Source organism: Oncorhynchus clarkii, chromosome 2, assembly GCF_045791955.1.
Source record: "Oncorhynchus clarkii lewisi isolate Uvic-CL-2024 chromosome 2, UVic_Ocla_1.0, whole genome shotgun sequence".
Taxonomy (NCBI): domain Eukaryota; kingdom Metazoa; phylum Chordata; class Actinopteri; order Salmoniformes; family Salmonidae; genus Oncorhynchus; species Oncorhynchus clarkii.
In genome coordinates, this window is record NC_092148.1 from 10634934 (window position 1) to 10662466 (window position 27533).

Genomic DNA, 27533 nt, shown 5'->3' on the forward strand with positions numbered 1-27533 from the left:
AGTATAAACACTACAGTCAACACACTTGAGAATGTTTGTGTGTTTCTTCAGTCTTGTCTCCTAACCGTGAATATAGACTGTTAGCCAAGTATAAACACTACAGTCAACACACTTGAGAATGTTTGTGTGTTTCTTCAGTCTTGTCTCCTAACCGTGAATATAGACTGTTAGCCAAGTATAAACACTACAGTCAACACACTTGAGAATGTTTGTGTGTTTCTTCAGTCTTGTCTCCTAACCGTGAATATAGACTGTTAGCCAAGTATAAACACTACAGTCAACACACTTGAGAATGTTTGTGTGTTTCTTCAGTCTTGTCTCATAACCGTGAATATAGACTGTTAGCCAAGTATAAACACTACAGTCAACACACTTGAGAATGTTTGTGTGTTTCTTCAGTCTTGTCTCATAACCGTGAATATAGACTGTTAGCCAAGTATAAACACTACAGTCAACACACTTGAGAATGTTTGTGTGTTTCTTCAGTCTTGTCTCCTAACCGTGAATATAGACTGTTAGCCAAGTATAAACACTACAGTCAACACACTTGAGAATGTTTGTGTGTTTCTTCAGTCTTGTCTCATAACCGTGAATATAGACTGTTAGCCAAGTATAAACACTACAGTCAACACACTTGAGAATGTTTGTGTGTTTCTTCAGTCTTGTCTCATAACCGTGAATATAGACTGTTAGCCAAGTATAAACACTACAGTCAACACACTTGAGAATGTTTGTGTGTTTCTTCAGTCTTGTCTCCTAACCGTGAATATAGACTGTTAGCCAAGTATAAACACTACAGTCAACACACTTGAGAATGTTTGTGTGTTTCTTCAGTCTTGTCTCATAACCGTGAATATAGACTGTTAGCCAAGTATAAACACTACAGTCAACACACTTGAGAATGTTTGTGTGTTTCTTCAGTCTTGTCTCATAACCGTGAATATAGACTGTTAGCCAAGTATAAACACTACAGTCAACACACTTGAGAATGTTTGTGTGTTTCTTCAGTCTTGTCTCATAACCGTGAATATAGACTGTTAGCCAAGTATAAACACTACAGTCAACACACTTGAATGTTTGTGTTTCTTCAGTCTTGTCTCATAACCGTGAATATAGACTGTTAGCCAAGTATAAACACTACAGTCAACACACTTGAATGTTTGTGTTTCTTCAGTCTTGTTTGTCTCTTGTGCAGAAAGAGTAATTGGTCATTTAAGCGATGGACTCCATAGAGGTGTGTGTGTTATAGATTATACTGTTTGTTTTTAAAAGAGGATGTTGTCTGGTGGAGGGTTGATCTTCTTTACACAACACTGATGCAGTGAAATGAGTGCTGTGTGTGTTTACTTGTTATTCTGTCCCTCAGTGGGACTGTGAGGGCACGTTACATCAGTGTCTGTCTTGTTGATATTCTCTGACAGCTGAGTATTGCCAGGCTAGGCCTGGGGAGCTGTGAGTGACCAGAAGAGCCCTGGCTGAACTGAGTATTGCCAGGCTAGGCCCGGGTGCTGTGAGTGACCAGAAGAGCTCTGGCTGAACTGAATATTGCCAGGCTAGGCCTGGGGATGCTGTGAGTCTGGCTGAACTGAATAATGCCAGGCTAGGTCTGGGGGTGCTGTGAGTCTGGCTGAACTGAATAATGCCAGGCTAGGCCTGGGAGTGCTGTGAGTCTGGCTGAACTGAATAATGCCAGGCTAGGCCCGGGGGTGCTGTGAGTCTGGCTGAACTGAATAATGCCAGGCTAGGCCCGGGGGTGCTGTGAGTCTGGCTGAACTGAATATTGCCAGGCTAGGCCCGGGGGTGCTGTGAGTCTGACTGAACTGAATATTGCCAGGCTAGGTCTGGGGGTGCTGTGAGTCTGGTTGAACTGAATATTTCCAGGCTAGGTCTGGGGGTGCTGTGAGTCTGGTTGAACTGAATATTGCCAGGCTAGGTCTGAGGAGCTGTGTGAACTGAATATCAGGCTAGGTCCGGGGAGCTGTGTGAACTGAATATCAGGTCTGGGGAGCTGTGTGAACTGAATGTCAGGTCTGGGGAGCTGTGTGAACTGAATGTTGTCAGGCTAGGTCTGGGGAGCTGTGTGAACTGAATGTTGTCAGGCCTGGGGAGCTGTGTGAACTGAATGTCAGTCTAGGTCTGGGGAGCTGTGTGAACTGAATGTCAGGCTAGGTCTGGGGAGCTGTGTGAACTGAATGTTGTCAGGCCTGGGGAGCTGTGTGAACTGAATGTCAGTCTAGGTCTGGGGAGCTGTGTGAACTGAATGTCAGGCTAGGTCTGGGGAGCTGTGTGAACTGAATGTTGTCAGGCCTGGGGAGCTGTGTGAACTGAATGTCAGTCTAGGTCTGGGGAGCTGTGTGAACTGAATGTCAGGCTAGGTCTGGGGAGCTGTGTGAACTGAATGTTGTCAGGCCTGGGGAGCTGTGTGAACTGAATGTCAGTCTAGGTCTGGGGAGCTGTGTGAACTGAATGTCAGGCTAGGTCTGGGGAGCTGTGTGAACTGAATGTCAGTCCTGGTCTGTGGAAAGTCTGACCAGAAGAGAGATCTGCAGTGCCATCACTCACCACCAGATGGAGCCTTATCACCGACTGCAGGCCCAGGGGGTGTGTGTGTGTGTGTCAGTATGCATCAGTCCCAGGTGACCTGTTAGTCATGCTTAAGAACCCGTTAGAAACAGACAGAAACTGTGAGAGACTTGTCTTATGAGTACCTTGACAGTGTTTTCTGCGTTTTACATCAGTAAACCAGATTAAGCTGTGTTATGAAGCACTATTTGGTTTGATTTGAATTCATTACACACCTATTTTTCGCTTCAAATAACTCTTAAAACAATTATAAAAATGCTCTGTTGGTGAGTCTGTCTGCTCCATCAAGCTGCTCTGTGTGTGTGTGTGTGTGTGTGTGTGTGTGTGTGTGTGCGTGCGTGTCTATCTGTTCACTTTGTCTGGTCACTGACGCTAGAACACCTACTCGAAGCGCAGTATGAGAAAGAAAAAGCCTTTTGTGTGTGTGTGTGTGTGTGTTTGTGCGTGTGTGTGTGTGTGTGTGTGTGTTTCCTGACCTCCTGTGCCGAGCCTATGTGCGCTTGTGAGGGACTTCTTAAAAAGTTATATATAATATACTTCCACCATAATCTCTTGACCTGTCAGTTGGATTTATTCTGTCAATCAGTCTCTCCAATCCAATCAGTCACCTTTAGAGGGGAGGAAGGCGTGACTAATGAGAGAGGGAGAGATCTGGGGGGAGGGAGTGAGGGAGACTGAATGGCTTATCGATGCACTCAGATGGAAATAAATGAGAGAAGAATACAAGAGGGAGAAGTAGACTGAAAGAATAGCAAACAATAAGAGAGGAGAAAAGTGTGTGTGGTAGTCATGGCTACAGTGGTGAAGAGCATGAGAGAGGGATCACTTTGTAGGAACGATGGGAGGATGAGAAAGAGAGTGTGTGTGTGTTTGTAGATGAGAGAGAATCTGTCAGTGTCACTTAGCCGAAAGGTTGCAGACAGCTGACTAAGTAAGAATATGTAACACCCTTTCAGATACACACACACACTCCACCCCCGTGTACGCTCACACACTCTCCTCCTGTCTCACGCTGACACTGCAAAAGAATAGTTAGTTACTTACTTCCTCTTGTTCTTATTTCTATTTCTCGTGTGTTTTTGTTCTACTTGAGTTTTTATTTATTTGTTAGGGTACTACTGATATTGATTACTACATTGTTGGGAAAGACCAAGAAAGGCATTTCACTGTACTTTTCCACGGGACAACAAAAACTGCAAACACAGGCAGCACATGGTGAGGCTGCATCATAGCTGCATTAGTGGGCTTGTGTCAGCAAGTAGCAAGAACAAACTGGACATGGAAAATATATTCAGCTGCTTTGGGAGAAATAATCAGTGTTGATTTAAAAACCTGGAAGAATAAAGAAACAGATACTCAAACGGGTGATGAGTCTGTTGACAACGTTTGGCAATAGAGAAGACTTCTCTGACTGGCATAGTCACTGTATCAATTCATTCACTAAATCATTGGGAATTGGACTATATTCACTACTGACATACTGTCAAATAGCTGTGGCTGTGTCTCCCTGTTCACTGACGCTATGACACCTAGCTCAAAACGCAGTATGAGAATGGAAGGGCCTTTAGTGTGTGTGTGTGTGTGTGTGTGTGTGTGCACCTGCTCCCACTTAGATGGGAGCAGGAACACATTACGGAGAGCTCTCTCCCTCCATTCTCTCCCGCTCTCACTCTCATCCTTCACTATATTTTCCCTACCTCTATTTCTCTCTCTCTCTCCCTCTCTTTATATTTTCTCTATCATTTCACTGTCTCTGTTCTCTCCTCCTTCTCTCTCTCTCTGTTCTACTTGATTAGGCTATCAGATAGAGAACAGAACGCTGGGCTGTGGCTGTGGCTGTATCCATCTGCATACAGTGATTAGTATGAAGCCCTGGGTGAGCCCACACAGCTCTCAGGCCACTAATGCAATCACAACCATTAGGATATGATGGAAGCTGTGGAGCTCAGCTATTACTGACTGTCTGATAGACTGAGGCCCTGTCTAGTGCTTTATTGAGGAGGTCCTATACTTCACTTGCTCATCAGTTCACATGTGATCTGTGGCCATCTGCTCAGTGCCACTGTTTGTTCATTGTGACGACTTAGTCAAAGGAGCTGGAACATGAACATGATCATTCAGGATTAGTTGTTAAGGCCTGTGACAAGGTTAGAAGGAAGGAAAGAAGGGAGGATACACTTGAACAGGCCTTGTACAAACAACACTGTGTGTGTGTGTGTGTTTGGGGAGTACTTGTGCCTCTCATCACACTTGTAAAGGTTAAGGGGGCTATGAGAGATGGAGAGATTGGAGGAATGAAAGAGACAGAGGGAGAGTGAACGAATGTGTGTGTGTGTTTTATGGCCGATCGGATCCATGGATGGGCTGATCTCTCTCTCCCTTCTGTCTATCTTCCCCTTTCTCTGTTTCGTAGCTAAATCCGTATGTAATTTACTGTCCTTACAACACAACAACGCTGTGTTGCTTTGCACACGCTTTTATAGACAGAGATGGGGGATAATGAATCTGTATACTGTGGGGTTGGCATAGCAACTGCCTTTCCAACCATTATTGCTCCATGTGTTGTATTATTCCTCTGTCACATCTGTTTCACACCATGTCTGACATATGCTTCAGAGGTGTGGCTTAACCTTTCCAATACAAAGCACCCAAATCACTTTTTCTCAAGGTCTTTACACCAATCTCTCCATCTTTTTTGCAGACCCCTAACCTTTATGGGGGGCATAGGTATCCCCCTCCATCTTTCTGTCTTTCCCAATTTCTCTCTTGATCACTTGACCTCTCCCCACCTCTCTCTGGGCCAGCCCTCTCCTTCTGGGCCTGCCCTCTCCTTCTGGGCCAGCCCTCTCCTTCTGGGCCTGCCCTCTCCTTCTGGGCCAGCCCTCTCCTTCTGGGCCTGCCCTCTCCCTCTGACCACTGATTGCCTCCGTCTAGTTTGTCTCTCTCTCTGTCTGTCTGGTAAAGTTGTATGGACAGCGGCGTCCCTTGACGTCACTGTCTTCTTCCTGGGATGTCTCTCTCTCCCGGTGACCCTTAACATTTCCCCGGGGTTTTTATTTTGGTTGCGCGATCGCTGGACCCGCCACTCTCCCGCGGTGACCTGTCGCCCTGACCCCAGAGCATCCTCACTCCTCCTCCTTTTCCCCTCTCTCCTCTCTCTCTCTCTCTCTTTATCAAGCTGTGAATTCAGTGACATCTGCTCTCTTTCTCCATACCTCTCTGCCTGTCTACAAACTGCCATTTAATATTATCATGACTGTTCAGTTCACTGTTAAGGTCTGGAAGTTTTGCCCCCATCTTTCCATTACCATGACTACGGTCGGTCGGCGATGAGGCACTGGCTGTGATACAGGGAAGGAGAGTTGACATTTGGCAGGTGCCGTAATAATTTAGAAATCCGTTGGAATCGTACCCTAGACGACATGATGCGCTTTACTATCTGCAATATTCCCTAATCGATTATTAGGCTACAGGGAGGAAAGGTGCTGTCACATTTCATAATCTTCTCCTACACAACACAATTCCACGCGCGCGTTATTCCCTCATCCGGTTAGAGCGCATAGGCTTAATATTCTATTAAGAAAAAGCACAATATGGAAAACGCATGAGAGTGTGTATAGCCCCTTACACTGTGCATAATCATAGGCTCATGGTTGAAAATAAGATAATTACTTAGATAATATGCCATGACATCAAAAGTCCTAAGGCTGGTTGAGGTACACTATGTGGAGGAAGAACTAGGCTGTAACACCATATACTATCCTATCAGCCTATAAGCATGGCTCAATCTAGTAACATTTATATTAGCGCTTATTGTTTTTGCATATAAATGGACCTGCAATCTGATGATAGGCTATAGCCCTATCATAAGCATCATGCACTATAGGCCTATCATAAGCATCATGCACTATAGGCCTATCATAAGCATCATGCACTATAGCCCTATCATAAGCATCATGCACTATAGCCCTATCATAAGCATCATGCACTATAGGCCTATCATAAGCATCATGCACTATAGCCCTATCATAAGCATCATGCACTATAGCCCTATCATAAGCATCATGCACTATAGCCCTATCATAAGCATCATGCACTATAGGCCTGTGTGGCTTATTATGACTCTTGATGTAGGCTCTCAGCAGTGGTGTAAAGTATTGAAGTGAAAATACTATAGTTACTTAAGTCGTTTTTGGGGGGCATTTGTACTTTACTATTTATATTTTGTACTTTTACTTTACTACATTCCTGAAGAGAATAATGTACGTTTTACTCCATTAATTTACCCTGATACCCAAAAGTACTTATTACATTTTGAATGCTTAGCAGGACAGGAAAATTATGCAATTTATGCACTTACCAAGAGAACATCCCTGGTCATCCCTACTGCCTCTGATCTGGCGGACTCACTAAACACAAATGCTTCATATGTAAATTATGTCTGAGTGTTGGAGTGTGCTGCTGGCTATCAGTAAATATAAAAAATAAAATTGTGCTGCCTGGTTTGCTTAATAGAAAGAATTTGAAATTATTTGTACTTTTACTTTTTGTATATTTTAGCAATTGCATTTACTTTGATACTACTTAAGTATATTTAAAACCGAATACTTTTAGACTTTTACTCAAGTAGCTTTTTACTGTGTGACTTTTACTTGAGTCATTTACTATGAAGGTTTCTTTACTTTACCTCAAGAATGACAATTGGGTACTTTTTCCACCACTGGCTATCAGATAGGTGGGCTAACAGCCGCTCCTCGGTCAAACTCTGGGAATAGGCCTATTATTACGCGTCTCTAAGTCTCCGGTGTCGCTCTGCAAACTCAGCACCTTCATTTCCCTCATCCTGATTGCGATGTCTTATATTGGACTGACCACGGACAATTTACCCCACGAGAAGGTAGACTCCAGTTGCCTAAGTGACCACAATCAGAGACCGCAGGAAACTTACCGGCCTCATCCGCCAGCCCACTTAGCAGAGGCGCACCCCTCTATATCTCCCACTCTCTTGACTATTGAGCTCTCTTTGTTGTCTTTGTTTACTAGTGAACAATGAATTGTTGTCGAGCAATGACCAGTTTCCCAGCATTCAATTAGGCCTATCTTAATTTGACAGCGTTTGTTGACATTAGCTTAAAGGTCGAAAAGCCTTTTGGTTTTCACCTGTAGCTGTCTAATTCTGCCCGTCAAAATAAGACTTGTCTATTGTTCTTGTCTGTGTATGTCTTTGTTTATTGTAAAATTAAAATAAAGTAAAATAAAATATTAGAAAATAAGACTTATTTTTGTAAAAAAAACAAAAAACGTCTTCACCCAAGAAATATAAAGTTGTGTGTAGGCCACTCCCAAGAACGAATGAAAACCGCACGCTGTCAGAGAGGATGTAGGCTATATGACACAGTTTCCCGGAGAACTGTGTGCAAATGTAACAGTTGCATTACATAAACGAGTAGTAATATTAGCCTATATGATCATGATCCATAATAGCGTAATATAATTTATATTAGCGTTGTTATTATGGGGTTCAACGGAAAAAAACGTCTGGATGTCGTGATAAAAATGTGTTGGTAGTTTTTCTTGTCTTCATAATTACCCAGTGACTGTCCAATGAGAATTACAGGGAGGGGAGGCAGAGAGCGAGAGCAAGCGAGAGAGAGTGAAGTTGAGAGAGACATATTCGGAGAGACAGTGTGAGCGATAGAATGAGTGAGTGAGGTAAAGGAAGAGTTGCATAGTAAATCACATTTGTCATTTATAGGCTACCTTTTTTTTTAGCATAGCGTGTTTGCATGTAGATGTCGAGTAGTCTAGCGATTCAGTTATTTTATATGGTGAGAATGCTGACGGAGATTTTCATATCAACAGTAGGTTCATAATATAATCATGAAATATTATTCAGTTCTTTCATTTTTAAGGACATTTGAAATAATCGATATGCGTGATATCAATTAATTGATCCCTGGACTGACGGAGATAAAGACTGATTGATTTTACAACGGCGAATTGAGGGAAGGAATCATCCAGCACAGAGGGAAGGAAGGGAACCAGTGAATTATTTGGGATAAATCAAAGCGCTCCGTCTCCTGTGAGGACCTGTCGCTGGTCTCGCACCTACAAGAAGGGGAGCAAAAGATGATGGAATGGCCGTGACAACATGAAAAAGAAAAAGTGTGGGGGTCTATTTTCATCCAGCCAGTGATTCAACACGACTGACCTGGGGGACAGAGAAGGGGAAGAGAAGGTAGGAGGAGGAAGAGAGAGAGAGAGGGGGTTTTGGGGAGAGAAAGACAAAGAATGCATGGTGTCTGGGTGTGAGATAATCTGTGAGATTTTAGGAAGGTAGTTTAAGAATGAATAAAAGTGAATTGAAAGATCCTTGCCATGTAAGCTATAGGACACATATAAACACAGAATTGACAGAAGCATGCATTCTAGGGGACCAGTATTCAACTGTGCTCAATAAAGTCAATACTTTGAAAATAATCCTTTTTCACTAATGATCGGATTTGCCTTGTACACGTCCAGATAATTTGCTATAGTCTATCCTATCTGAATGTAGAACAGATTACATTAGTATGACAGAGATTGGTGGAAGGTGGGAGAAAGAGAGAGAGAGAAAGGGAGGGGGAGATGTGAGGGTTACAGGGACAGTTGACTCAGTGCAATAGGGAAGTCAATATTCTCTCCAAAGCTGATCAGTTCTCTACTAATTTCAACTTCTCAACCATCATGTGCTCCCTCTTTTCCACGCCTCCCTTCCTCCATCTCTCTCTTCCTTCCTGTCTCCATTGTTTCATAATTAAACCCCATCTCTCTTCTAATTCTAATGTTTCTTCTGTACTTCTCTTTCCATTTTTCTCTCTCCTTTTCCTCCCTCTGTCTCTCCGTTAGGAAGAGAGTGGCCTGTCGCCCTCCGGCCCCCACCATGGAGCCCCCTCCCTCTCTGAGCTTGACTCTCCTGGGAGGCAGTGAGGACGAGGACCCGCGTTTCCCCCTCCCTCTGAGTGGAATCTCCCACTCCTCCATGACCGGCAACTACCCTGGATCAAACCACTCCAACCACAGGGGGGGATCCAGCCTGGACCGGCTGAATGGGTCCCCCACTACACCTAACATGCCCAAGGCCTCCCTCCCCAAACTGCCTCTGTCCTCAGTGGGAGGTCAACCCCTGCCCCCCCTCCCCAATGCCCTTCACCCCACCAGCACCCCTCTATCCTCGTGCCTGGGTTCCCAGCACAGCCTGAGTGGAGACAACTCCCCAGTCTACAACGCCCTCTTTTACTCCTCACACTCCCCTTCCATGGAGAGAGAGAGGGACAGGGATAGAGAGAGGGACAGGGATAGAGAGAGGGGATGTAAGCACCGCCAGGCCAGCCCGCTGGTCCATCGGAGAGACAGCAACCCTTTCACAGAGATCGCCATGAGCTCCTGTAAATACACAGGCGGCGTGATGAAACCTCTCAGTCGCCTCAGCGCCTCCAGACGCAACCTCATCGAATCAGACAGCGGCAGCGACACCAAAGAGGGCGGGGCAGCACCTGTTACCGGCACAACTGCCATTGGAGGGCGGGACCGGGACAGAGAGGCTCCACCCACTTCCTCATCCTTGCCATCCTCCAATCAACCAACCCAGAATCCTCCAGAGATAGTGATCTCATCAAAAGAGGACTCGCCGTACGCGAGAGGTTATGATATCACCGACTCATCCTCCAATCAGATGTCAATATACCATCAGAACCACGCCTTGGTGGGGAGTAGGGGTGGTTTAAGCAGTGCAGGGGGCACAGGAGGGGGGGTAGGGGGGAGCAGTCAGGGAGGTGTAGGAGGTGTTGGGGCTGTAGGGCCGAGGGGGAGCTGCTCCAAGGCTTCTAGTTCTAAACGTAAGAACCAGAACATTGGTTATAAACTGGGCCACCGGAGGGCGCTGTTCGAAAAGAGGAAGAGGCTGAGTGACTACGCACTCATCTTCGGAATGTTTGGCATCGTCGTCATGGTGATCGAGACAGAGCTGTCCTGGGGCGTTTACAACAAGGTGAGCCGAAGGGGAGGGGTTCATCTGACCCAATGGGTGTGTCCACTGTCATGGTGCTGTAGGCTCAAAAACGGTTATCCAATAACTTGTCCAATTAGAATGATGATTTCTGTTTTCCATTTCAGAATGTTTTCTCATTTGTACCTGCTGAACTTGATGGGAGAAATGGTTGGCTTTGGGGGCTGTGTGATTGGTGGGGTAGTGGGCGGTAATAGTGTTAGGGTTAGTATTTGGTAGGGTAGTGGGCGGGGCTAGTGTTGGGGTCAGTGATTGGTGGGTTAGTGACTCCTGGGCAGGGAGGCAGTAAGTAGCTCAGCTGTTGGGTATGGGTAGTGTGTTTGGGTCAGTGTGAGGCAGTGGCAGCAGCAGCAGCAGTAGCAGTAGCAGCAGTGGCAGCAGCAGCAGTAGCAGCAGTGGCAGCAGCAGCAGTAGCAGCAGTAGCAGTAGCAGCAGTGGCAGCAGCAGCAGTAGCAGCAGCAGTAGCAGCAGTAGCAGCAGCAGCAGCAGCAGCAGCAGCAGCAGCAGCAGTAGCAGTAGCAGCAGTAGCAGCAGTAGCAGCAGCAGCAGCAGCCGCAGCAGTAGCAGTAGCAGCAGTAGCAGCAGTAGAAGCAGTAGCAGAAGTAGCAGTGGCAGCAGTAGTAGCAGTAGCAGCAGTGGCAGCAGTGGCAGCAGCAGCAGTAGCAGCAGTAGAAGCAGTAGCAGTAGCAGCAGTAGAGCAGTAGCAGCAGTAGCAGAAGTAGCAGTAGAAGTAGTAGCAGCATTAGCAGCGGGTAGCAGCAGTAGCAGCAGTAGCAGTAGCAGCAGTAGAAGCAGTAGCAGCAGTAGCAGAAGTAGCAGAAGTAGCAGTAGAAGTAGTAGCAGCATTAGCAGCAGTAGCAGAAGTAGTAGCAGCATTAGCAGCAGTAGCAGTAGCAGAAGTAGTAGCAGCAGTAGCAGCAGTAGCAGAAGTAGTAGCAGCATTAGCAGCAGTAGCAGTAGCAGCAGTAGCAGCATTAGCAGCAGCAGCAGCAGTAGCAGCAGTCGAAGCAGTAGCAGTAGCAGCAGTAGAAGCAGTAGCAGCAGTAGCAGAAGTAGTAGCAGCATTAGCAGCAGTAGCAGTAGCAGCAGTAGCAGTAGCAGAAGTAGCAGAAGTAGCAGTAGAAGTAGTAGCAGCATTAGCAGCGGGTAGCAGTAGCAGCAGTAGCAGTAGCAGCAGTAGAAGCAGTAGCAGAAGTAGCAGAAGTAGCAGTAGAAGTAGTAGCAGCATTAGCAGCAGTAGAAGTAGTAGCAGTAGCAGCAGTAGAAGCAGTAGCAGCAGTAGCAGAAGTAGCAGAAGTAGTAGCAGAAGTAGTAGCAGCATTAGCAGCAGTAGAAGTAGCAGCAGTAGCAGAAGTAGCAGTAGCAGCAGTAGCAGAAGTAGTAGCAGCATTAGCAGCAGTAGCAGTAGCAGAAGTAGTAGCAGCAGTAGCAGCAGTAGCAGAAGTAGCAGTAGCAGAAGTAGTAGCAGCATTAGCAGCAGTAGCAGTAGCAGAAGTAGTAGCAGCAGTAGCAGCAGTAGCAGCAGTAGTAGCAGCAGTAGCAGCAGTAGCAGAAGTAGTAGCAGCATTAGCAGCAGTACCAGTAGCAGCAGTAGTAGAGGTAGCAGCAATAGTAGCAGCAGTAGCAGTAGTAGCATTAGTAGAGGTAGCAGCAGTAGAAGTAGCAGCAGTGAGAGGTTACTGATATCTCATCTGTCTGGGTAATGGTGAGTGTAATAAGGCTAGCTGGACTGGCCTTTGGCTGTGTGTGTTTGTGTGTTTAGATTTAATTTGGTACCGTTTGTGTCTGTGTGTGTGTGTACTCGTGCGTGCATGGCCCTGTGGGAGACCTGGAGCACATTGTCCTTTTGCAAGCACTGGCCATGTTCCAATACTACGTATTCCTTCCTTCCTTCCTTCCTTCCTTCCTTCCTTCCTTCCTTCCTTCCTTCCTTCCTTCCTTCCTTCCTAGCACAGCAAAGATGAAGGATGGGGCAGAGGGGTGTGTGGGGTATTTGTTCCGCTGGGTCAGTTGATGGCTACAGTAGTCAGTAGTCATATTCCTGGATAGTTCTTGGATATCAGTTTGGTGACGTCAGTTTGGTGATGTCAGTGTCTGTATGTGTTGACTTGTGTCTGATATTTTATGTGTGTTGTGCGTCATAATCTCAGGGGAAATCTATCCCTCAGCGCACCTCTATTCACCTCCTGATACTTTCCTCCTTTCCCCTCTGCTATCTCTCTCTCTCTGCTACCTCTCTCTCTCTCTCTACATCGCTCTCTCTCTACATCTCTACCTCTCTCTCTCTCTACATCTCTACCTCTCTCTCTCTCTACATCTCTCTTTCTACATCTCTCTACCTCTCTACATCTCTCTTTCTACATCTCTCTTTCTACATCCCTCTCTCTCTACATCTCTCTTTCTACCTCTCTCTCTCTCTACATCTCTCTACCTCTCTACATCTCTCTTTCTACATCTCTCTTTCTACATCTTTCTCTCTCTCTCTACATCTACCTCTCTACATCTCTCAACCTCTACATCTCTCTCTCTCTACATCTCTCTTTCTACCTCTCCCTCTACATCTCTCTTTCTACCTCTCTCTCTCTACCTCTCTCTCTACATCTCTCTTTCTACCTCTCTCTCTACCTCTCTCTCTCTCTCTCTACATCTCTCTCTCTCTCTACATCTCTCTCTCTCTACATCTCTCTTTCTACCTCTCTCTCTCTACATCTGTCTTTCTACCTCTCTCTCTACCCCTATCTCTCTCTACATCTCTCTCTCTCTCTCTCTCTCTACATCTCTCTTTCTACCTCTCTCTCTCTACATCTCTCTTTCTACCTCTCTCTCTCTCTGCATCTCTACCTCTCTCTCTCTCTACATCTCTCTCTACCTCTACATCTCTCTTTCTACCTATCTCTCTCTCTACATCTCTCTTGCTACCTCTCTCTTTCTCTACATCTGTCTTTCTACCTCTCTCTCTCTCTACATCTCTATTTCTACCTCTCTCTCTCTACATCTCTCTTTCTACCTCTCTCTCTGCATCTCTACCTCTCTCTCTCTCTACATCTCTCTTGCTACCTCTCGATTTCTCTACATCTGTCTTTCTACCTCTCTCTCTCTCTCTACATCTCTCTTTCTACCTCTCTCTCTCTCTCTACATCTCTCTTTCTACCTCTCTCTCTCATCTCTCTTTCTACCTCTCTCTCTCTCTCTCTCTCTCTCTCTCTACATCTCTCTTTCTACCTCTCTCTCTCTCTCCATATCTCTCTTTCTACCTCTCTCTCTCTCTACATCTCTCTTTCTACCTCTCTCCCTCTCTCTCTCTCTCTCTCTCTATCTCTCTCTCTCTCTCTCTCTCTCTCTCTCTCTCTCTCTCTCTCTCTTTCTACCTCTCTCTCTCACTCTCTCTCTACATCTCTCTTTCTACCTCTCTCTATCTCTCTCTCTCTCTCTCTACACCTCTCTCTCTCTCTCTCTCTCTACCTCTCTCGCTCTACCCTTCTCTCTCTCTCTCTCTCTCTCCCTCTCTCTCTCTACCTCTACCTCTACCTCTCTCTCTCTCTCTCTATCTCTCTCTCTCTACCTCTCTTTCTCTACTTCTCTCTCTCCCTCTCGCTGTCTCTTCCTCTTTCTCCCTGACGACTCCTTGGTTTGAATCTCTTTCTTTCTCCTCTTTTTAGTAGCCTGAAGGAAACTGTCTCCCCTCCTCATGCTCCCACCCATCTCTCTGCTCCTCTGTTCTTCCAGTGGTACACCGCGGGAGTGTGATCGGCAGTGAGGATGGAGGAAGAGAGAGATAAATAAAAGGATGTAGAAAGAGAGAAAAAAGGAAGCTGATGAAAAGGCTGATTTAGGTTCTTATCCCAGCTCCAGACATGTCTTCTCTTCTATGAATCAGACACCAATGTGTGTCACAACTCGAACAGACATGGATCAGCATGGACGCCATTGTGTGTCAGATGCTTTTGTTTAAGAAGTTAATTCTAATTTCATAAACAGTAGAGGGATTTGTAGTAATGAAGCATCTTGTGAATATTTATCAGCGCGGACGGCATTGAGCATGTGTGTGTGTGAGCATCTGTGTGTGTTTGTGTGTGCGTGTGTGTCATCAGTGTGATACACCCAAGTGTTAGTTGATGGATGAGTATTGATCCTAACAGGGTTTGAGTGCAGGAGAAACTATTACATTGTGTTTTCGTGTCTGGCATGGCAACGACTAGGGAGCTTAAACAGACTAGCTACCTGCAAAGAGAACAAACAGACTGGCTACCAGGCTAGTGCTTAAACAGACTGGCTACCTGGCTAGTGCTTAAACAGACTGGCTACCTGGCTAGTGCTTAAACAGACTGGCTACCTGGCTAGTGCTTAAACAGACTGGCTACCTGGCTAGTGCTTAAACAGACTGGCTACCAGGCTAGTGCTTAAACAGACTGGCTACCTGCCAAGAGAAAAAACAGACTGGCTACCAGGCTAGAGAACAAACAAATTGGCTACCAGGCTAGAGAACAAACAGACTGGCTACCAGGCTAGAGAACAAACAAATTGGCTACCAGGCTAGAGAACAAACAGACTGGCTACCAGGCTAAAGAACAAACAGACTGGCTACCTGGCTAGAGAACAAACAGACTGGCTACCAGGCTAGAGAACAAACAGACTTTGGGTGTGTATTTCAGCTGTTTTTGAGTGGTATGAAAGAGGGAGACACACAATGTTGCAACTATCTCTCATGTTTGAAGGTATGCCTTTTCTCCCTCACTGTCTGTCTGTCTGTCTGTCTCTCTCCCTGTCTGTCTCTCTCCCTGTCTCTCTCCCTGTCTGTCTGTCTGTCTCTCTTTTAATCTGTCTTTCTCTCTACATAGCTAATATAGTCAGAATAGGTAGTTGTGACAATAGGTGAATATATTTCCCGTGGTATGCCAGTATTCACTATTATCACTGGTGTGTGTATGGGTTGATGTATGCAAGTGTTTACTATTATCACTGGTGTGTGTAGGGGTTGATGTATGCAACACATGTATGTGTTTATTATTATTACTGGTGTGTGTATGGGTTGATGTATGCCAGTATTCACTATTATTACTGGTGTGTGTATGGGTTGATGTATGCCAGTGTTTACTATTATTACTGGTGTGTGTATGGGTTGATGTATGCCAGTATTCACTATTATTACTGGTGTGTGTATGGGTTGATGTATGCCAGTATTCACTATTATCACTGGTGTGTGTATGGGTTGATGTATGCCAGTGTTTACTATTATCACTGGTGTGTGTATGGGTTGATGTATGCAAGTATTCACTATTATCACTGGTGTGTGTAGGGGTTGATGTATGCCAGTGTTTACTATTATCACTGGTGTGTGTATGGGTTGATGTATGCAAGTATTCACTATTATCACTGGTGTGTGTATGGGTTGATGTATGCCAGTATTCACTATTATTACTGGTGTGTGTATGGGTTGATGTATGCCAGTATTCACTATTATTACTGGTGTGTGTATGGGTTGATGTATGCCAGTGTTTACTATTATTACTGGTGTGTGTATGGGTTGATGTATGCCAGTATTCACTATTATTACTGGTGTGTGTATGGGTTGATGTATGCCAGTATTCACTATTATCACTGGTGTGTGTATGGGTTGATGTATGCCAGTGTTTACTATTATCACTGGTGTGTGTATGGGTTGATGTATGCAAGTATTCACTATTATCACTGGTGTGTGTAGGGGTTGATGTATGCCAGTGTTTACTATTATCACTGGTGTGTGTATGGGTTGATGTATGCAAGTATTCACTATTATCACTGGTGTGTGTATGGGTTGATGTATGCAAGTATTCACTATTATCACTGGTGTGTGTAGGGGTTGATGTATGCAACACATGTATGTGTTTACTATTATTACTGGTGTGTGTATGGGTTGATGTATGCAAGTATTCACTATTATCACTGGTGTGTGTATGGGTTGATGTATACCAGTGTTTACTATTATTACTGGTGTGTGTATGGGTTGATGTATGCCAGTATTCACTATTATCACTGGTGTGTGTATGGGTTGATGTATGCCAGTATTCACTATTATTACTGGTGTGTGTATGGGTTGATGTATGCAACACATGTATGTGTTTACTATTATTACTGGTGTGTGTATGGGTTGATGTATGCCAGTATTCACTATTATTACTGGTGTGTGTATGGGTTGATGTATACCAGTATTCACTATTATTACTGGTGTGTGTATGGGTTGATGTATGCCAGTGTTTACTATTATTACTGGTGTGTGTATGGGTTGATGTATGCCAGTATTCACTATTATTACTGGTGTGTGTATGGGTTGATGTATGCCAGTATTCACTATTATCACTGGTGTGTGTATGGGTTGATGTATGCCAGTATTCACTATTATCACTGGTGTGTGTATGGGTTGATGTATGCAACACATGTATGTGTTCACTATTATTACTGGTGTGTGTATGGGTTGATGTATGCCAGTGTTCACTATTATTACTGGTGTGTGTATGGGTTGATGTATGCCAGTATTCACTATTATTACTGGTGTGTGTATGGGTTGATGTATGCAACACATGTATGTGTTCACTATTATTACTGGTGTGTGTATGGGTTGATGTATGCCAGTATTCACTATTATCACTGGTGTGTGTATGGGTTGATGTATGCAACACATGTATGTGTTCACTATTATTACTGGTGTGTGTATGGGTTGATGTATGCAACACATGTATGTGTGGAAACTCCAGCTGCTCTAATTCCCTCCCAAAATAGAGATGAAAATTAGCAAGGGAGTAGAAATGAGGGGAGAGTAACAGAAGGACAACGTGTGTGTGTGTGTGTGTGTGTGTGTGTGTGTGTGTGTGTGTTTGTTTGTTTGTATGTGTGTGAATGTTTGTGTGTGTGTGTGTTTGTATGTGTGTGTATGTTTGTGTGGTTGTGCGTGTGTGTGCATGTGTGTGGTACCAAGTTATGAAATATTTACATATAATGAGTTATCAAGTGTAAACCTAGCAGTTGATTATGTTCTCAATAACTGGTCATTCTATTCAACATTCTTAATTGTATACATGTTCCATAGTATTTTCAATTCCACATTGTTTTCCTCCGTTTCTATATATTGTTCTGTATACCATTCTACAGTATGTAGTGTTCTGTATTCACCATTATATACCCTTATAGCATCCATTAGCATTTTATGTTCAGTGTTTCATAGCATTCTACAGTGTAGAAATAGAGCATAGCCTATCATCCTTTACAGATGTTGTTTTTAGAACTTCCAACATTCTACAGTATATGGCGTTCTGAATAATTCTATGTAGCATTCATCATTCTTTATTCAATCGCCTGTGCATAGTCTCTCTCCCATTCACACATGGTGAGACTGTGTTCTAATATGTTCCTGCTAGCTTTGACCTCTGACCCTACACCAGAGTGTCACCCCCTCTTGCCTTACCAACTCTACTGTTAACACCAGGCAGGGATCTCCCAAAACACTGGGCCTAATGTCTATCTAGCAGAGAATAACTATGCTTTTTAAATACCTGGGACTCCTACATGTCGCCTGTCGGACCAATAGATCATTTTCACACCCTGCTCAGAAGGCCCTGACTTCCCCTCAGGGCGGCCATCTTGGAGAGCTGTGCTGTGATGGAACATGTCTATTCTGAGGGATCGCACAGCTGTCACCCACTTCACCTGTCACTCTGCGTCCTATACACACACATATAGCCTTGACATTGGGATGGTAATCGGAGAGTGTGTGTGTGTGTGTGTGTGTGTGTGTGTGTGTGTGTGTGTGTGTGTGTGCGCGTGTGTGCGCGTGTGTGTGTCACAGCATGAGGTTGATGGCATCCATGTTGAGTCACAGATAACCTACCGTCTTCTACCCCCCCTCCCTCCCTCTCAATTCAATTCAATTCAAGGGCTTTATTGGCATGGGAAACATGTGTTAACATTGCCAAAGCAAGTGATGTAGATAATATATAAAGTGAATATATAAAGTGAGAAACAATAAAAATTAACAGTAAACATTACACATACAGAAGTTTCAAAACAATAAAGACATTACAAATGTCATATTATATATATACAGTGTTTTAACAACGTACAAATGGTTAAAGGACACAAGATAAAATAAATAAGCATAAATATGGGTTGTATTTACAATGATGTTTGTTCTTCACTGGTTGCCCTTTTCTCGTGGCAACAGGTCACAAATCTTGTTGCTGTGATGGCACACTGTGGAATTTCACCCAGTTACTTCCCCCTCTAACTTCCATTATATCTCCCTCCCTCTCCCTCTCTCTCTCTCCCTCTCTTTCTCCCTCCCTCTCTCCCTCTCTGTAAGGTAGAGTATTTATGTTGCTTCCCCAGTGACTGTTCTGTGTTGTGTTATTCCTCTCTAGTGGTAAATAACCATCAGATTAGACTTACTGTGCCTACATTAGTCTCTGTACCTCTTTACTCCTCCTCTCTCTTCCTCCACCTCTCCTCTCCTCTCCTAACTTAATCATCTGGTCATTTAGCAGATTCTTGTATAGAAAGCAATGTATCACTTGTGGGAATCCAACCCACATCTCTGATGATAAAAACACCATGATCCATCCAATCAAACCCACATCTCTGATGATAAAAACACCATGATCCATATATTCAAACCCACATCTCTGATGTTAATAACACCATGATCCATCTCTCCAAACCCACATCTCTGATGTTAATAACACCATGATCCATCTCTCCAAACCCACATCTCTGATGTTAATAACACCATGATCCATATATCCAACCCACATCTCTGATGATAATAACACCATGATCCATATATCCAACCCACATCTCTGATGTTAAAAACACCATGATCCATATATTCAAACCCACATCTCTGATGTTAAAAACACCATGATCCATCTCTCCAAACCCACATCTCTGATGTTAATAACACCATGATCCATCCAATCAAACCCACATCTCTGATGTTAATAACACCATGATCCATCCAATCAAACCGCATCTCTGATGTTAATAACACCATGATCCATATATCCAACCCACATCTCTGATGTTAAAAACACCATGATCCATATATCCAACCCACATCTCTGATGTTAAAAACACCATGATCCATCCAATCAAACCCACATCTCTGATGTTAATAACACCATGATCCATATATTCAAACCCACATCTCTGATGTTAAAAACACCATGATCCATATATCCAACCCACATCTCTGATGTTAATAACACCATGATCCATATATTCAAACCCACATCTCTGATGATAAAAACACCATGATCCATCCAATCAAACCCACATCTCTGATGTTAATAACACCATGATCCATATATCCAACCCACATCTCTGATTATAAAAACACCATGATCCATCCAATCAAACCCACATCTCTGATGTTAATAACACCATGATCCATCCAATCCAAACCGCATCTCTGATGTTAAAAACACCATGATCCATCTATCCAACCCACATCTCTGATGTTAATAACACCATGATCCATCCAATCCAAACCCACATCTCTGATGTTAATAACACCATGATCCATATATTCAAACCCACATCTCTGATGTTAAAAACACCATGATCCATATATCCAACCCACATCTCTGATGTTAATAACACCATGATCCATATATTCAAACCCACATCTCTGATGTTAAAAACACCATGATCCATATATCCAACCCACATCTCTGATGTTAATAACACCATGATCCATCTCTCCAAACCCACATCTCTGATGTTAATAACACCATGATCCATATATCCAACCCACATCTCTGATGTTAAAAACACCATGATCCATATATCCAACCCACATCTCTGATGTTAAAAACACCATGATCCATCCAATCAAACCCACATCTCTGATGTTAATAACACCATGATCCATATATTCAAACCCACATCTCTGATGTTAAAAACACCATGATCCATATATCCAACCCACATCTCTGATGTTAATAACACCATGATCCATATATTCAAACCCACATCTCTGATGATAAAAACACCATGATCCATCCAATCAAACCCACATCTCTGATGTTAATAACACCATGATCCATATATCCAACCCACATCTCTGATGATAAAAACACCATGATCCATCCAATCAAACCCACATCTCTGATGTTAATAACACCATGATCCATCCAATCCAAACCGCATCTCTGATGTTAAAAACACCATGATCCATCTATCCAACCCACATCTCTGATGTTAATAACACCATGATCCATCCAATCCAAACCCACATCTCTGATGTTAATAACACCATGATCCATATATTCAAACCCACATCTCTGATGTTAAAAACACCATGATCCATATATCCAACCCACATCTCTGATGTTAATAACACCATGATCCATATATTCAAACCGCATCTCTGATGTTAAAAACACCATGATCCATATATCCAACCCACATCTCTGATGTTAATAACACCATGATCCATCTCTCCAAACCCACATCTCTGATGTTAATAACACCATGATCCATATATCCAACCCACATCTCTGATGTTAAAAACACCATGATCCATCCAATCCAAACCGCATCTCTGATGTTAATAACACCATGATCCATCCAATCCAAACCCACATCTCTGATGATAATAACACCATGATCCATCCAATCAAACCCACATCTCTGATGTTTAAAACACCATGATCCATCTCTCCAAACCCACATCTCTGATGTTAATAACACCATGATCCATCCAATCCAAACCGCATCTCTGATGTTAATAACACCATGATCCATCCAATCAAACCCACATCTCTGATGTTAATAACACCATGATCCATATATCCAACCCACATCTCTGATGTTAATAACACCATGATCCATATATTCAAACCGCATCTCTGATGTTAATAACACCATGATCCATCCAATCCAAACCCACATCTCTGATGTTAATAACACCATGATCCATCCAATCCAAACCGCATCTCTGATGTTAATAACACCATGATCCATCCAATCAAACCGCATCTCTGATGTTAATAACACCATGATCCATCCAATCAAACCGCATCTCTGATGTTAATAACACCATGATCCATCCAATCAAACCGCATCTCTGATGTTAATAACACCATGATCCATCTCTCCAAACCCACATCTCTGATGTTAATAACACCATGATCCATCCAATCAAACCCACATCTCTGATGTTAATAACACCATGATCCATATATTCAAACCCACATCTCTGATGTTTAAAACACCATGATCCATCTATCCAACCCACATCTCTGATGTTAATAACACCATGATCCATATATTCAAACCCACATCTCTGATGTTAATAACACCATGATCCATCTATCCAGCCCACATCTCTGATGTTAATAACACCATGATCCATCTATCCAACCCACATCTCTGATGTTAATAACACCATGATCCATCCAATCAAACCCACATCTCTGAGCCATTTGAACTCCGCTGCCCTCTCTTCCTTCCTGAACTCCCCTGCCCTCTCTTCCTTCCTGAACCTGAACTCCCCTGCTCCTCCTCTTTCCCTCCTCCCACGATATCTCTGGTCCCAGCTAGTAACACACGCATCTTATGATATGATGATAAAAACACCATGATCCATCCAATCAAACCCACATCTCTGATGTTAATAACACCATGATCCATCCAATCCAAACCGCATCTCTGATGTTAAAAACACCATGATCCATCTATCCAACCCACATCTCTGATGTTAATAACACCATGATCCATCCAATCCAAACCCACATCTCTGATGTTAATAACACCATGATCCATATATTCAAACCCACATCTCTGATGTTAAAAACACCATGATCCATATATCCAACCCACATCTCTGATGTTAATAACACCATGATCCATATATTCAAACCGCATCTCTGATGTTAAAAACACCATGATCCATATATCCAACCCACATCTCTGATGTTAATAACACCATGATCCATCTCTCCAAACCCACATCTCTGATGTTAATAACACCATGATCCATATATCCAACCCACATCTCTGATGTTAAAAACACCATGATCCATCCAATCCAAACCGCATCTCTGATGTTAATAACACCATGATCCATCCAATCCAAACCCACATCTCTGATGATAATAACACCATGATCCATCCAATCAAACCCACATCTCTGATGTTTAAAACACCATGATCCATCTCTCCAAACCCACATCTCTGATGTTAATAACACCATGATCCATCCAATCCAAACCGCATCTCTGATGTTAATAACACCATGATCCATCCAATCAAACCCACATCTCTGATGTTAATAACACCATGATCCATATATCCAACCCACATCTCTGATGTTAATAACACCATGATCCATATATTCAAACCGCATCTCTGATGTTAATAACACCATGATCCATCCAATCCAAACCCACATCTCTGATGTTAATAACACCATGATCCATCCAATCCAAACCGCATCTCTGATGTTAATAACACCATGATCCATCCAATCAAACCGCATCTCTGATGTTAATAACACCATGATCCATCCAATCAAACCGCATCTCTGATGTTAATAACACCATGATCCATCCAATCAAACCGCATCTCTGATGTTAATAACACCATGATCCATCTCTCCAAACCCACATCTCTGATGTTAATAACACCATGATCCATCCAATCAAACCCACATCTCTGATGTTAATAACACCATGATCCATATATTCAAACCCACATCTCTGATGTTTAAAACACCATGATCCATCTATCCAACCCACATCTCTGATGTTAATAACACCATGATCCATATATTCAAACCCACATCTCTGATGTTAATAACACCATGATCCATCTATCCAGCCCACATCTCTGATGTTAATAACACCATGATCCATCTATCCAACCCACATCTCTGATGTTAATAACACCATGATCCATCCAATCAAACCCACATCTCTGAGCCATTTGAACTCCGCTGCCCTCTCTTCCTTCCTGAACTCCCCTGCCCTCTCTTCCTTCCTGAACCTGAACTCCCCTGCTCCTCCTCTTTCCCTCCTCCCACGATATCTCTGGTCCCAGCTAGTAACACACGCATCTTATTCTCTCATACACAGGTCCCTTCTACATGTGTGTGTGTGTGTGTGTGTGTGTGTGTGTGTGTGTGTGTGTGTGTGTGTGTGTGTGTGTGTGTGTGTGTGTGTGTGTGAGAGAGTGAGAGAGAGGTTATGGGGCTTCCATCAGCCACTAACACCCACAATCCTTGATCTGTTGCTTTTCCGCTGTAGCACCAGTGTTGCATTAGGGCAGTGGTTCCCAAACGTTTTGTAGTCCTGTAACCCTTCAACCTTCAGCTACATACCCCCTCTAGCACCAGGGTCAGCACACTCTCAAATGTTGTTGAATGAGTGTGAGTTTTTGTCACAACCCGGCTTGTGGGAAGTGAGAAAGAGCTCTTATAGGACCAGGACACAAATAATAATATAATAATCAATAATTTTGCTCTTTATTTAACCATTTTACATTTAAAACGTTATTTGTTCATCGAAAATTAAGAATAACTCGCCACAGGTTAATGCAGTCCTTCTCAAATAGTGGGGCGCGTGAGGGGGGGCGCGTGTGAGGTTTTTTTTGCACCGAACAAGAGCACAGAGCACAGAGCAGGAGATATGAAGTGCAGATAACAAACCCTTGAGAGACACCATGGAAAAATATTTAACAGGGATGAAAAGAAAGGTGGAGAGAGACGGAGATAATGAGACAAACGTAAGTCTCCCGAAAGCTAAGACGAGGAGATATGAGGAAGCGTATGTAGCGCTTGGCTTCACTGTGACTACGGTGGGAGACGAGGAGATATGATGAAGCGTATGTAGCGCTTGGCTTCACTGTGACTACGGTGGGAGACGAGGAGATATGATGAAGCGTATGTAGAGCTTGGCTTCACTGTGACTACGGTGGGAGACGAGGAGATATGAGGAAGCGTATGTAGCGCTTGTCTTCACTGTGACTACGGTGGGAGACGAGGAGATATGAGGAAGCGTATGTAGCGCTTGTCTTCACTGTGACTACGGTGGGAGACGAGGAGATATGACGATGCGCTTGGCTTCACTGTGACTACGGTGGGAGACGAGGAGATATGACGATGCGCTTGGCTTCACTGTGACTACGGTGGGAGACGAGGAGATATGACGAAGCGTATGTAGCGCTTGGCTTCACTGTGACTACGGTGGGAGACGAGGAGATATGACGATGCGCTTGGCTTCACTGTGACTACGGTGGGAGACGAGGAGATATGACGAAGCGTATGTAGCGCTTGTCTTCACTGTGACTACGGTGGGAGACGAGGAGATATGACGATGCGCTTGGCTTCATTGTGACTACGGTGGGAGACGAGGAGATATAAGGAAGCGTATGTAGCGCTTGTCTTCACTGTGACTACGGTGGGAGACGAGGAGATATGATGAAGCGTATGTAGCGCTTGTCTTCACTGTGACTACGGTGGGAGACGAGGAAAGACCAGTATGTTTACTGTGTCTATAAATGTTGGCAGCGGACAGCATGAAGCCAAATAAATGAAGGCATCACTTAAAGACATTACACCCCAATCACGCTGATAAGCCGCTTGAGTTTTTTCAGCGAAAACGTGCCAAATATTGCCAACAATCGTCCCGCTTTGTGAATGCTACTTCAGTAAACCAGCGAGCACTGTTAGCATCCTATAAGGTGGCGTACCAAATTGCTCAGTGAAAACCCCAGTCCATAGCAGAGGAGCTGATACTGCCTGCAGCATTAGACCTGGTCTCTGTCGTGCTGGATGACGCAAGTGCTGCAAAAATAAAAACTATCCCTCTGTCCAATGACACTGTCGCCAGACGTATAAATGACATTACTAACGATCTTAAAGAACAGCTGGTAGATAAACTCAAAGACAAACGCTTTGCCTTACAGTTCGATGAAGCAACTGACAGCAACAAAGACTGTTTGTTTATCGCTTATGTATGTTTTGACATGACAAACTCCCTGTGTGAGGATCTACTTTTTTGTAAATATGTCAGAGACAGAGCCACAGCTGAAGAGCTATTCAAAATGCTGGACTGCTTCCTGACTGAGAATGGGCTAAAGTGGGAGAACTGCATTGGTGTTTGCAGTGATGGTGCACAGACCATGGCAGGGATGAGAAAAGGACTTTGGGCACTCATCAAGAAGGCCTCACCTAATGCTGAGTGGACACACTGTGTTATACACAGAGAAGCACTGGCATCAAGGCACCTTTCCTCTGAATTAAGTGAGGTTATGACTGACATTGTAGGTGTAGTCAATTTTATAAAGACCAGACCACTAAAAACAAGAGTCTTCTCTGCTATCTGTGAGGAGATGGGAGCTGAACATCAAGCTATGCTGTTTCACAGTGAAGCAAGGTGGCTGTCACAAGGAAAAGTATTGTCCTGAGTTTTTGAGCTCAGAGAGCAGATAAGAATGTTTTCGGAGCAGGAGCACAAGTATGACCTCTCAGAAAAATGTTGTGATGAGAACTTCCTGGCAAAACTGGCCTACCTGAGTGACATATTTGGAAAGCTAAATGAACTAAATCTACAGCTTCAAGGGAAAGATAAACACCTCCCTCAGGTCACAGACAAGATCAGCTCTTTCACTCGAAAGCTTGCAATGTAGGGCAGGCGACTTGATGAAGGAAATACTGATTCATTCGAGAACCTGCATGAATTTGTTGACACTACTGACTATAATGCCACCTCAGTGATTCCATATATTAAGGAGCATATTTCATCACTGATGGGATTCTTTAAAAAGTACTTCCCTGAAAACAGTTCCCAATATGACTGGGTGAGAGATCCTTTCAATGCACCAGCTCCAACTGGTTTCAGCTCTGCAGAGGAGGACCAGTTCATTGATATGACGTCTGACTCCACATTGAGACTGAGGTTCACATCACAGACACTGAGTGAATTCTGGCTGAGTGTAGAGAGGCAGTATCCACTCTTAGGGCAGAGGGCCATGGGCATTCTTCTTCCTTTTGCAACATCTTATCTTTGTGAGACTGGCTTCTCTGCTGTTGCTGCACTGAAGACCAAGTACAGGTCCCAGCTAAACACTGAGCAGGAGCTGAGAGTTGCAGTATCATGCTTCAAACCCCGCTTCGAAAAGCTGTGCTCTGCAAAACGTGCTCATTGTAGCCATTAATCCTGACTTCCTCATTTTGATTTAAAAAAATCAGCACAAATTGTTTAATTCATTTTTGTTTTATAGGTCAAAGTGTTTCATATATTGTGCTCCTGAGTTAATGTTGCTGATCAATTTGAATGTATTATTATTTATTGATTATATTTATATTTGATTATATTTATTTAAATTTCAGGCAAATTGATGCAATTTAAGTATTTTCTGTTACAGATTAAAAAACTATGTTAATAAAGTTATTCTTTGTTGTAAGTTGATCTATATTTTCTTTAATGTTAATAAGGAATCAATGTTATGCAGAGGTGTACTTATAACAATTTTATAGACAAATGATACTGTTTACAGTTGCGGCGGAGAGTTGGGGGGCACGAAATGTTTACTTCTTCCTAGGGGGGGCGTAACAGAAAATAATTGAGAAGCACTGGGTTAATGAGAAGGGTGTGCTTGAAAAGATGCACATAACTCTGCAGTGATGGGTTGTATTGGAGAGAGTCTCAGTTTTAAATCCTTTTCCACACACAGTCTGTGCCTGCATTTAGTTTTCATGCTAGTGAGGGCCGAGAATCCACTCTCACATATAGTGGGGCAAAAAAGTATTTAGTCAGCCACCAATTGTGCAAGTTCTCCCACTTAAAAAGATGAGAGAGGCCTGTAATTGTCATCATAGGTACACTTCAACTATGACAGACAAAATGAGAAAAACAATCCAGAAAATCACATT

General features: G+C 43.6%; 1 protein-coding gene and 1 pseudogene across 1 annotated transcript in view; one reads left to right on the forward strand and one right to left on the reverse strand.

Moving 5' to 3' along the window:
- The window catches only part of LOC139421213 (uncharacterized), a 1124809-nt gene that overhangs the window by 184013 nt on the left and 913263 nt on the right, over window positions 1-27533 (reverse strand). The window lies entirely within an intron of this gene.
- The window catches only part of LOC139379339 (small conductance calcium-activated potassium channel protein 2-like), a 175202-nt pseudogene continuing 156411 nt past the window's right edge, over window positions 8743-27533 (forward strand).